We start from the raw sequence: 10,000 nt of genomic DNA on the forward strand, positions 1-10,000 counted from the left end.
TTATTATCATTATCATTAGCATAATCATTAATAATGATATTGCTGTCGTTATCCCTGTTATCAATATTAGTAGTATCATTATCATCATCATCATTAGCATTATTATTTTTATTGTTGTTATTGACATTATTACCTTCACAAACGAGGTTGTTTTTGGTCGCGTTGGTTAGTTTCTTTGCTTGTTTGTGCGTTAGTTAGCAGAATAATTCAAAAAGTTATTCTTTTTTTTACCAGAGGTGTGTGCCTTAGCCTAACTAAAATTCCATTAAATTTTGGAGACGATCCGGATATTATCTGTCCGTTTGTTAGCAGGATAACGGAAAAAAAGTATTAACAGAAATATTACCAGAAGTGCGTCTTAGCTTGACTTTCATTACATTAAATTTTGGTGTTGATCCGGATCCAGAATTTTTTTTGTGTGTGTTTGTTTTTTATTATAATTTAGAATTTTTATTATAATTTAGAATTTTTGTTTATTTTTTATTATATTTTTTCATCATTATTGCCTTGCCATGTTTACGAACGTCACCTGTGAATTTGAAAAAAGGTGATTTTATTTCATTTTTATCTTTTTTTTTTTTTTTTTGTTAAAGAATGTGTATTTAAATTCCATCAGCGACCTTATCATCTTGGTGGAGGTTTGCGCTATCTGTGCTTCTAATTATTTTTATAACAATTTTTATCATCATTATTATTGTTGCTGTTCCTGTTTTTATCATAGTAATATTGCCATTATCATTATCATTATTGCTGTTATTGTTAACCACACGCACACACACACACACACACACACACACACACACACACACACACACACACACACACACACACACACACACACACACACACACACACACACACACACACACACACACACACACACACTCAAGAGTACAGGTGTTTCTTTGCGTATTGTGTAACATATAACAACACATGTCTGGGAAGTGGATTGCGTCAGCTGATTGACCAATGTTCAATATAACAGACGTATGATACACTAGCTTCATTAGCTTAGATAAGCAAATCGATTATGATGATCATAAGGGGGGGGCGGTTTCGGATGTTTATTTTTCTGAAAATATTCATTGGAATCAGTTATAACAACATCAGGCTGCCCGCTTCTCCGTAACCACATTTCTGTCGTTTTCTAGACATTGGTTGATAAAGAAAACGGATATGAATAGGAAAATTGAACCATACCCTATCATAAACGGAGAAATAGATTACAGTTAACAGTTTCTTTAATAAGCTGAAGCATCATGATATGAACTGACATGATGTGGCAGACCGAATGTGTTTGGAGATGGTTTGATTCATGTGAAAAATATCTAAAGCAATAAAATAATGTTTTCCCATGTTTATAATAAATCAAACATGTGACTGAAAGCACCATGGTATGAACTGGTATGATGTGGCAGACTGAACATCACGGAGGGAATTTCATCCAGCAGGGAACCACCAAAGGGAGAGTTGAAGTTCCATTGAGTGACTTTCAACCTTCAGTCCTGCAACACACACTATGGATAGTCGTATACGTTTAGATAAGTCAAGTTTCCAGGTTCAGTGTCGTATTTTCTTGAGTTGTACATCTAGTATATTTTCTGTCGAGAGATGCCGGTGCATTTTATGTTGTTGAATGTTGTTACACTATTGGTTTCATAATGCATTTACTTTGTATTGTTTATGCAATGCAATAAACAAGAAAGTAACACAAGGAATCCTGTAATCATCAGGCTCTGAGACCTCTGCACTCCGAGTACGACCAGCAGTGAGGTCTCGGACAACTCTTTCAGACCCCTCAAATGAAGGAAATAGTATAAAGCTATTATTGCTTATCTTACTACAGAAGGAGTTAACTGTAACCATCTGTTTACCTTCACAAAGGAGGTTGGTTTTGGTCGCGTTGGTTAGTTTCTTTGCTTGTTTGCGCGTTAGTTAGCAGAATAATTCAAAAAGTATTTTTTTTTTTACCAAAGGTGTGCCTTAGCCTAACTAAAATTCCATTAAATTTTGGAGACGATCCGGATATTATTTATCCGTTTGTTAGGAGGATAACGGAAAAAAAGTTATTAACATGGGTATGGTTCAAATTTATTATTCGCACTCGTTTTCTATACAATCTAATGTTTAGAAAACGACACAAGTGCTGGTCCGGAAAAGCGGTCAGCCCCGGGACCCGCTCAGTAGCCAATGGTAGTTGTGTTGGACGAGAGATGCCAGTGCAACCTTAGACAACACCGCCTACGCATTTCGCCGACTCCCCTTCTCTGTGTCGTGCTACGGACTAGAGTGATAGGGCGGCGCCTCGAGGAAGTGAGAAGTGCAAAATCGAGGCGCAAAGAAACAAGCGATGGGAAGAGAGTGTGCAGGGAAGGCTGTTTGCTCCCTCTCCTCCTCCTCCTCCCCCTCCCTCTCCCCCACGCGAGCAAACGGCAGATAAGACCACGAGTAGCGCTTCGACACGAGTTCTATGAACGGTGGTGATACGATGCGTGCTGGTGACCGCAGCGTCCCCACGCGAGAAGGTGAAGAGGCGTGAGAAGGGACTCGCACTCTGGGACCTTCTAGAACCTGACACAAAGACAAGGTTTGGCACCAATGGCGACATCCTCCTGGGGGATATTCATGACAACACGAAAGAGGACCAAGGCGTCAAAGTATGCTTATTGAGGTAATTATAGGATCGTTTGGTGACCTCGTGTGACCTCTGGCAACCTCAGGTTAATTCTTCACTCCTGAATATTTATATATATATATATATATATATATATATATATATATATATATATATATATATATATTGTATTTCTGTTGTGTCTAACACTGCGGGCTTTTAGTTACATGTATTTTACACTTTTTAAAATTATCACTAAATTCTGAAATGGCTTGTTCGATTTTTTTATTTTTTTTCCAAAATGACTGTGACGTTTTAGTCTTATTTTACTTCACGTGGTTATTATTATAATTTTTATTATTATTGTGATTATTATTATTATTAATGTTATTATCATTATTTTTAATGTTATTATCATTATTATTAATTTTATTATTATTATCATTATTATTATTATTATTATTATTATTATTATTATTATTATTATTATTATTATTATTATTATTATTATTATTATTATTATTATTAATGTAAATACTTGCGTCCACGTAGTGTTTGTCATCCAGATCCATTTCCAATTCTATGTAGGTCTATAAAACTTGATTAAAATAAAATGCAGCGCATCATTTCACTCCGATGTTGTTGAAATTGTCAATATAATATTGATATGAATATACGCACTGTCAATAAATAATTAAGATGATCGAGTAAGAATCAAAGGAATTGTTTAGGAGAGACCGGAATGCGAGCCGGATGCGGGAATTTCCCCGTAAGTGGGAATGGGAATCAGGTCGATGATGGGAATAAGAATGATCGTTGCGACGTGATTGCAATGGCAGGGATGACAAGAACAATGAGGATAATCATGATGATGATAGGGGAATGATAACCAATTGATAGTAACAGTAACATTACTGATGCTGATAATAATCTTATTACTAGTACTATTAACCTAATATTATAGTATTAGGAATACTGACAATAATAATGATGACGATGAGTGTAATGAAGACAATGCTGATGAAAATGCTGTTGTAATATTGTCATAATAATGATACAGATAACAATAGTGATAGTGATAATGATATTGGTGATAACGGCAGGAATAATGATAATATCAAGAATAACATTAAATGTGATGATGATCATGATAACAATGATGGTTATGGTGACAGTAGATATGATAATGATATGACAATTATAATGATAAGTATATGATGAAGTGAAAGATGATTATAACAATAAGAGCAACAGCAGATACGACGATCATAGAAAAATCAGACAACGATAAAAATGACAACAGCAGCAACAACACCCATAAAAATAACAGAAACAACATCCATGCATACTCGTTGGTGATTTATTTAGTTGTTTGAATGTATAAGATAGTTTCATACTCTATGATTGTTACAATTCATTTTCGCAATGTTTTTGGAGACGCATGTAAAACACATTTTTTTTTTTTTTTTTTTAATCAGGACTTCCTTTGTTTGTGGCCGCTGATGTCGAAATATTTATTTGCTTCTCGGAGAAAGTGTTCAGAATTTATAATAAATTATTCGTAGTTGATTACAGAGGTAAGAACTGTTTCTTCGGCATATTGAACAAGAAAACAGTTGTTTGCAATAGCCGAGAGAGCGTTAATGGAAAGATATGAATATATTTGGGTCAAGTACGAAGCCTTGTGGAACACCGAGCGACACGAGCCGCTTTTCCCCTCTTTCTGTGTTTTTGAAGATAAGTGACCTTTGAACTTTTGGTTATCAAATGTTCAAATGATTATGAATTTCATGGCTGACAGTGCCAAAAGTTGTAGATAGATCACATACTGTGAGTTGAGCTGATTATTGTCATGTTATAAATTCCATTCGTGATTTTAGACAATGCTTTACTGAATAGCTTACTTCTGAAGTCACGTTACGTTTTAGATATACTATTCATGGCCTCCAGGAGTGTATAAACTACTCTGCTATTTTTTCTCGAGAACTTAAGTCAGTACAGTGAGTAGAGTGACGTTAATGACTTATTTTGTCGACATGACGAGGTGTGAGGATAAGAGTTATAATGCCATGCTTCCGGTGTGGTGAGGAGTACAATGCCAGACATACTCGTCATGTTATAGATGCAATAACGGATGAACTTTCCTGAAGTCAAAGGGTAATGTGCGTTCCTAGATGACGAGCCATCTACTTATAGACCATTGTCTCTACTTCGCTGCTGTTTCGGACTGTAATCCTCACAGGTTTTATCTCCAGAATAAGCCCATTTAGCGACGGGGATTGGTTGTACAGGGCTCGGTGTGGAGGGACAGGCACCCAGACGTACACATGGAAACATAACAGGGGGAAAAACTGCGACTTAGGCGGCTTGCGTCTTATTTTTTCTCCCTTGTTGCGGATTCGAACTCAGTCGCAATCGCGGATTTGAGCCTGGCGACCGGACTCAATCGGCGACCGGACTCAATCGGCGACCGGACTCAATCGGCGCCCGGACTCAATCGGCGACCGGACTCAATCGGCGACCGGACTCAATCGGCGCCCGGACTCAATCGGCGACCGGACTCAATCGGCGACCGGACTCAATCGGCGACCGGACTCAATCGGCGACCGGACTCAATCGGCGACCGGACTCAATCGGCGACCGGACTCAATCGGCGACCGGACTCAATCGGCGACCGGACTCAATCGGCGACCGGACTCAATCGGCGACCGGACTCAATCGGCGACCGGACTCAATCGGCGACCGGACTCAATCGGCGACCGGACTCAATCGGCGACCGGACTCAATCGGCGACCGGACTCAATCGGCGACCGGACTCAATCGGCGCCCGGACTCAATCGGCGACCGGACTCAATCGGCGACCGGACTCAATCGGCGACCGGACTCAATCGGCGACCGGACTCAATCGGCGACCGGACTCAATCGGCGACCGGACTCAATCGGCGACCGGACTCAATCGGCGACCGGACCCAATCGGCGCCCGGACTCAATCGGCGACCGGACTCAATCGGCGACCGGACCCAATCGGCGCCCGGACTCAATCGGCGCCCGGACTCAATCGGCGACCGGACTCAATCGGCGACCGGACTCAATCGGCGACCGGACTCAATCGGCGACCGGACTCAATCGGCGACCGGACTCAATCGGCGACCGGACCCAATCGGCGACCGGACTCAATCGGCGACCGGACTCAATCGGCGACCGGACTCAATCGGCGACCGGACTCAATCGGCGACCGGACTCAGTCGGCGACCGGACCCAATCGGCGACCGGACCCAATCGGCGCCCGGACTCAATCGGCGACCGGACTCAATCGGCGACCGGACCCAATCGGCGCCCGGACTCAATCGGCGACCGGACCCAATCGGCGACCGGACTCAATCGGCGACCGGAATCTATCGGCCCCCGGACTCAATCGGCGACCGGACTCAATCGGCGACCGGACTCAATCGGCGACCGGACTCAATCGGCGACCGGACTCAATCGGCGACCGGAATCTATCGGCCCCCGGACTCAATCGGCGACCGGACTCAATCGGCGCCCGGACTCAATCGGCGACCGGACTCAATCGGCGACCGGACCCAATCGGCGACCGGACCCAATCGGCGACCGGACTCAATCGGCGACCGGACCCAATCGGCGACCGGACCCAATCGGCGACCGGACTCAATCGGCGACCGGACTCAATCGGCGACCGGACTCAATCGGCGACCGGACTCAATCGGCGACCGGACTCAGTCGGCGACCGGACCCAATCGGCGACCGGACCCAATCGGCGCCCGGACTCAATCGGCGACCGGACTCAATCGGCGACCGGACCCAATCGGCGCCCGGACTCAATCGGCGACCGGACCCAATCGGCGACCGGACTCAATCGGCGACCGGAATCTATCGGCCCCCGGACTCAATCGGCGACCGGACTCAATCGGCGACCGGACTCAATCGGCGACCGGACTCAATCGGCGACCGGACTCAATCGGCGACCGGAATCTATCGGCCCCCGGACTCAATCGGCGACCGGACTCAATCGGCGCCCGGACTCAATCGGCGACCGGACTCAATCGGCGACCGGAATCTATCGGCCCCCGGACTCAATCGGCGACCGGACTCAATCGGCGACCGGACTCAATCGGCGACCGGACTCAATCGGCGACCGGACTCTATCGGCGACCGGACTCAATCGGCGACCGGACCCAATCGGCGACCGGACTCAATCGGCGACCGGACCCAATCGGCGACCGGACCCAATCGGCGACCGGACTCAGTCGGCGACCGGACTCAATCGGCGACCGGACCCAATCGGCGCCCGGACTCAATCGGCGACCGGACTCTATCGGCGACCGGACCCAATCGGCGCCCGGACTCAATCGGCGCCCGGACTCAATCGGCGACCGGACTCAATCGGCGCCCGGACTCAATCGGCGACCGGACCCAATCGGCGCCCGGACTCAATCGGCGACCGGACCCAATCGGCGACCGGACTCAATCGGCGACCGGACCCAATCGGCGACCGGACCCAATCGGCGACCGGACTCAATCGGCGACCGGACCCAATCGGCGCCCGGACTCAATCGGCGACCGGACTCAATCGGCGACCGGACTCAATCGGCGACCGGACTCAATCGGCGACCGGACTCAGTCGGCGACCGGACCCAATCGGCGACCGGACCCAATCGGCGCCCGGACTCAATCGGCGACCGGACCCAATCGGCGACCGGACTCAATCGGCGACCGGACTCAATCGGCGACCGGAATCTATCGGCCCCCGGACTCAATCGGCGACCGGACTCAATCGGCGACCGGACTCAATCGGCGACCGGAATCTATCGGCGACCGGACCCAATCGGCGCCCGGACTCAATCGGCGACCGGACTCAATCGGCGACCGGACTCTATCGGCGACCGGACTCAATCGGCGACCGGACCCAATCGGCGACCGGACTCAATCGGCGACCGGACCCAATCGGCGACCGGACTCAGTCGGCGACCGGACCCAATCGGCGACCGGACTCAGTCGGCGACCGGACTCAATCGGCGACCGGACCCAATCGGCGCCCGGACTCAATCGGCGACCGGACCCAATCGGCGCCCGGACTCAATCGGCGACCGGACCCAATCGGCGACCGGACTCAATCGGCGACCGGACTCAATCGGCGACCGGAATCTATCGGCCCCCGGACTCAATCGGCGACCGGACTCAATCGGCGACCGGACTCAATCGGCGACCGGACTCAATCGGCGACCGGACCCAATCGGCGCCCGGACTCAATCGGCGACCGGACTCTATCGGCGACCGGACTCAATCGGCGACCGGACCCAATCGGCGACCGGACTCAATCGGCGACCGGACCCAATCGGCGCCCGGACTCAATCGGCGACCGGACCCAATCGGCGCCCGGACTCAATCGGCGACCGGACCCAATCGGCGACCGGACTCAATCGGCGACCGGACTCAATCGGCGACCGGAATCTATCGGCCCCCGGACTCAATCGGCGACCGGACCCAATCGGCGCCCGGACTCAATCGGCGACCGGACCCAATCGGCGACCGGACTCAATCGGCGACCGGACCCAATCGGCGACCGGACTCAGTCGGCGACCGGACCCAATCGGCGACCGGACTCAGTCGGCGACCGGACCCAATCGGCGACCGGACTCAATCGGCGACCGGACTCAATCGGCGACCGGAATCTATCGGCCCCCGGACTCAATCGGCGACCGGACTCAATCGGCGACCGGACCCAATCGGCGACCGGACTCAATCGGCGACCGGACTCAATCGGCGACCGGAATCTATCGGCCCCCGGACTCAATCGGCGACCGGACTCAATCGGCGACCGGACTCAATCGGCGACCGGAATCTATCGGCGACCGGACCCAATCGGCGCCCGGACTCAATCGGCGACCGGACTCAATCGGCGCCCGGACTCAATCGGCAACCGGACTCAATCGGCGACCGGACTCAATCGGCGACCGGACTCAATCGGCGACCGGACTCAGTCGGCGACCGGACCCAATCGGCGACCGGACTCAATCGGCGACCGGACTCAATCGGCGACCGGACTCAATCGGCGACCGGACCCAATCGGCGACCGGACTCTATCGGCGACCGGACTCAATCGGCGACCGGACTCAATCGGCGACCGGACTCAATCGGCGACCGGACCCAATCGGCGACCGGACTCTATCGGCGACCGGACTCAATCGGCGACCGGACTCAATCGGCGACCGGACTCAATCGGCGACCGGACTCTATCGGCGACCGGACTCAATCGGCGACCGGACTCAATCGGCGCCCGGACTCAATCGGCAACCGGACTCTATCGGCGACCGGACCCAATCGGCGACCGGACTCTATCGGCGACCGGACTCAATCGGCGACCGGACCCAATCGGCGACCGGACTCAATCGGCGACCGGACCCAATCGGCGACCGGACTCAGTCGGCGACCGGACCCAATCGGCGACCGGACTCAGTCGGCGACCGGACTCAATCGGCGACCGGACCCAATCGGCGCCCGGACTCAATCGGCGACCGGACCCAATCGGCGCCCGGACTCAATCGGCGACCGGACCCAATCGGCGACCGGACTCAATCGGCGACCGGACTCAATCGGCGACCGGAATCTATCGGCCCCCGGACTCAATCGGCGACCGGACTCAATCGGCGACCGGACTCAATCGGCGACCGGACTCAATCGGCGACCGGACCCAATCGGCGCCCGGACTCAATCGGCGACCGGACTCAATCGGCGACCGGACTCTATCGGCGACCGGACTCAATCGGCGACCGGACCCAATCGGCGACCGGACTCAATCGGCGACCGGACCCAATCGGCGACCGGACTCAGTCGGCGACCGGACCCAATCGGCGACCGGACTCAGTCGGCGACCGGACTCAATCGGCGACCGGACTCTATCGGCGACCGGACTCAATCGGCGACCGGACCCAATCGGCGACCGGACTCAATCGGCGACCGGACCCAATCGGCGACCGGACTCAATCGGCGACCGGACCCAATCGGCGACCGGACCCAATCGGCGACCGGACTCAATCGGCGCCCGGACTCAATCGGCGACCGGACTCAATCGGCGACCGGACTCAATCGGCGACCGGACTCAATCGGCGACCGGACTCAGTCGGCTCCCGGACTCAATCGGCGACCGGACTCAATCGGCGACCGGACTCAATCGGCGACCGGACTCAATCGGCGACCGGACTCAGTCGGCGCCCGGACTCAATCGGCGACCGGACTCAATCGGCGCCCGGACTCAATCGGCGCCCGGACTCAATCGGCGACCGGACTCAATCGGCGACCGGACTCAATCGGCGACCGGACTCAATCGGCGCCCGGACTCAATCGGCGACCGGACTCAATCGGCGACCG

The 10,000-nt window shown here is 51.4% G+C and overlaps 1 protein-coding gene across 5 annotated transcripts in view; it reads left to right on the top strand.

Annotated features, from left to right (window-relative positions):
• LOC113824462 (uncharacterized) overlaps window positions 1-10,000 on the top strand; it is a 31,486-nt gene that overhangs the window by 603 nt on the left and 20,883 nt on the right. The window contains exon 1 of one of the 5 annotated variants that reach the window (XM_070132789.1): window positions 2,149-2,671. The exons of 2 other annotated variants lie outside the window; for them this stretch is intronic. The gene's annotated coding sequence lies outside the window, so the exon portion shown is untranslated. Of the gene's footprint in view, window positions 1-2,148; window positions 2,672-10,000 lie in introns of those variants that run through there. 2 more of the 5 variants (XM_027377203.2, XR_011399226.1) reach the window with 2 other exon arrangements.

This window comes from Penaeus vannamei, chromosome 18 (genome assembly GCF_042767895.1).
Source record: "Penaeus vannamei isolate JL-2024 chromosome 18, ASM4276789v1, whole genome shotgun sequence".
Lineage (NCBI taxonomy): Eukaryota > Metazoa > Arthropoda > Malacostraca > Decapoda > Penaeidae > Penaeus > Penaeus vannamei.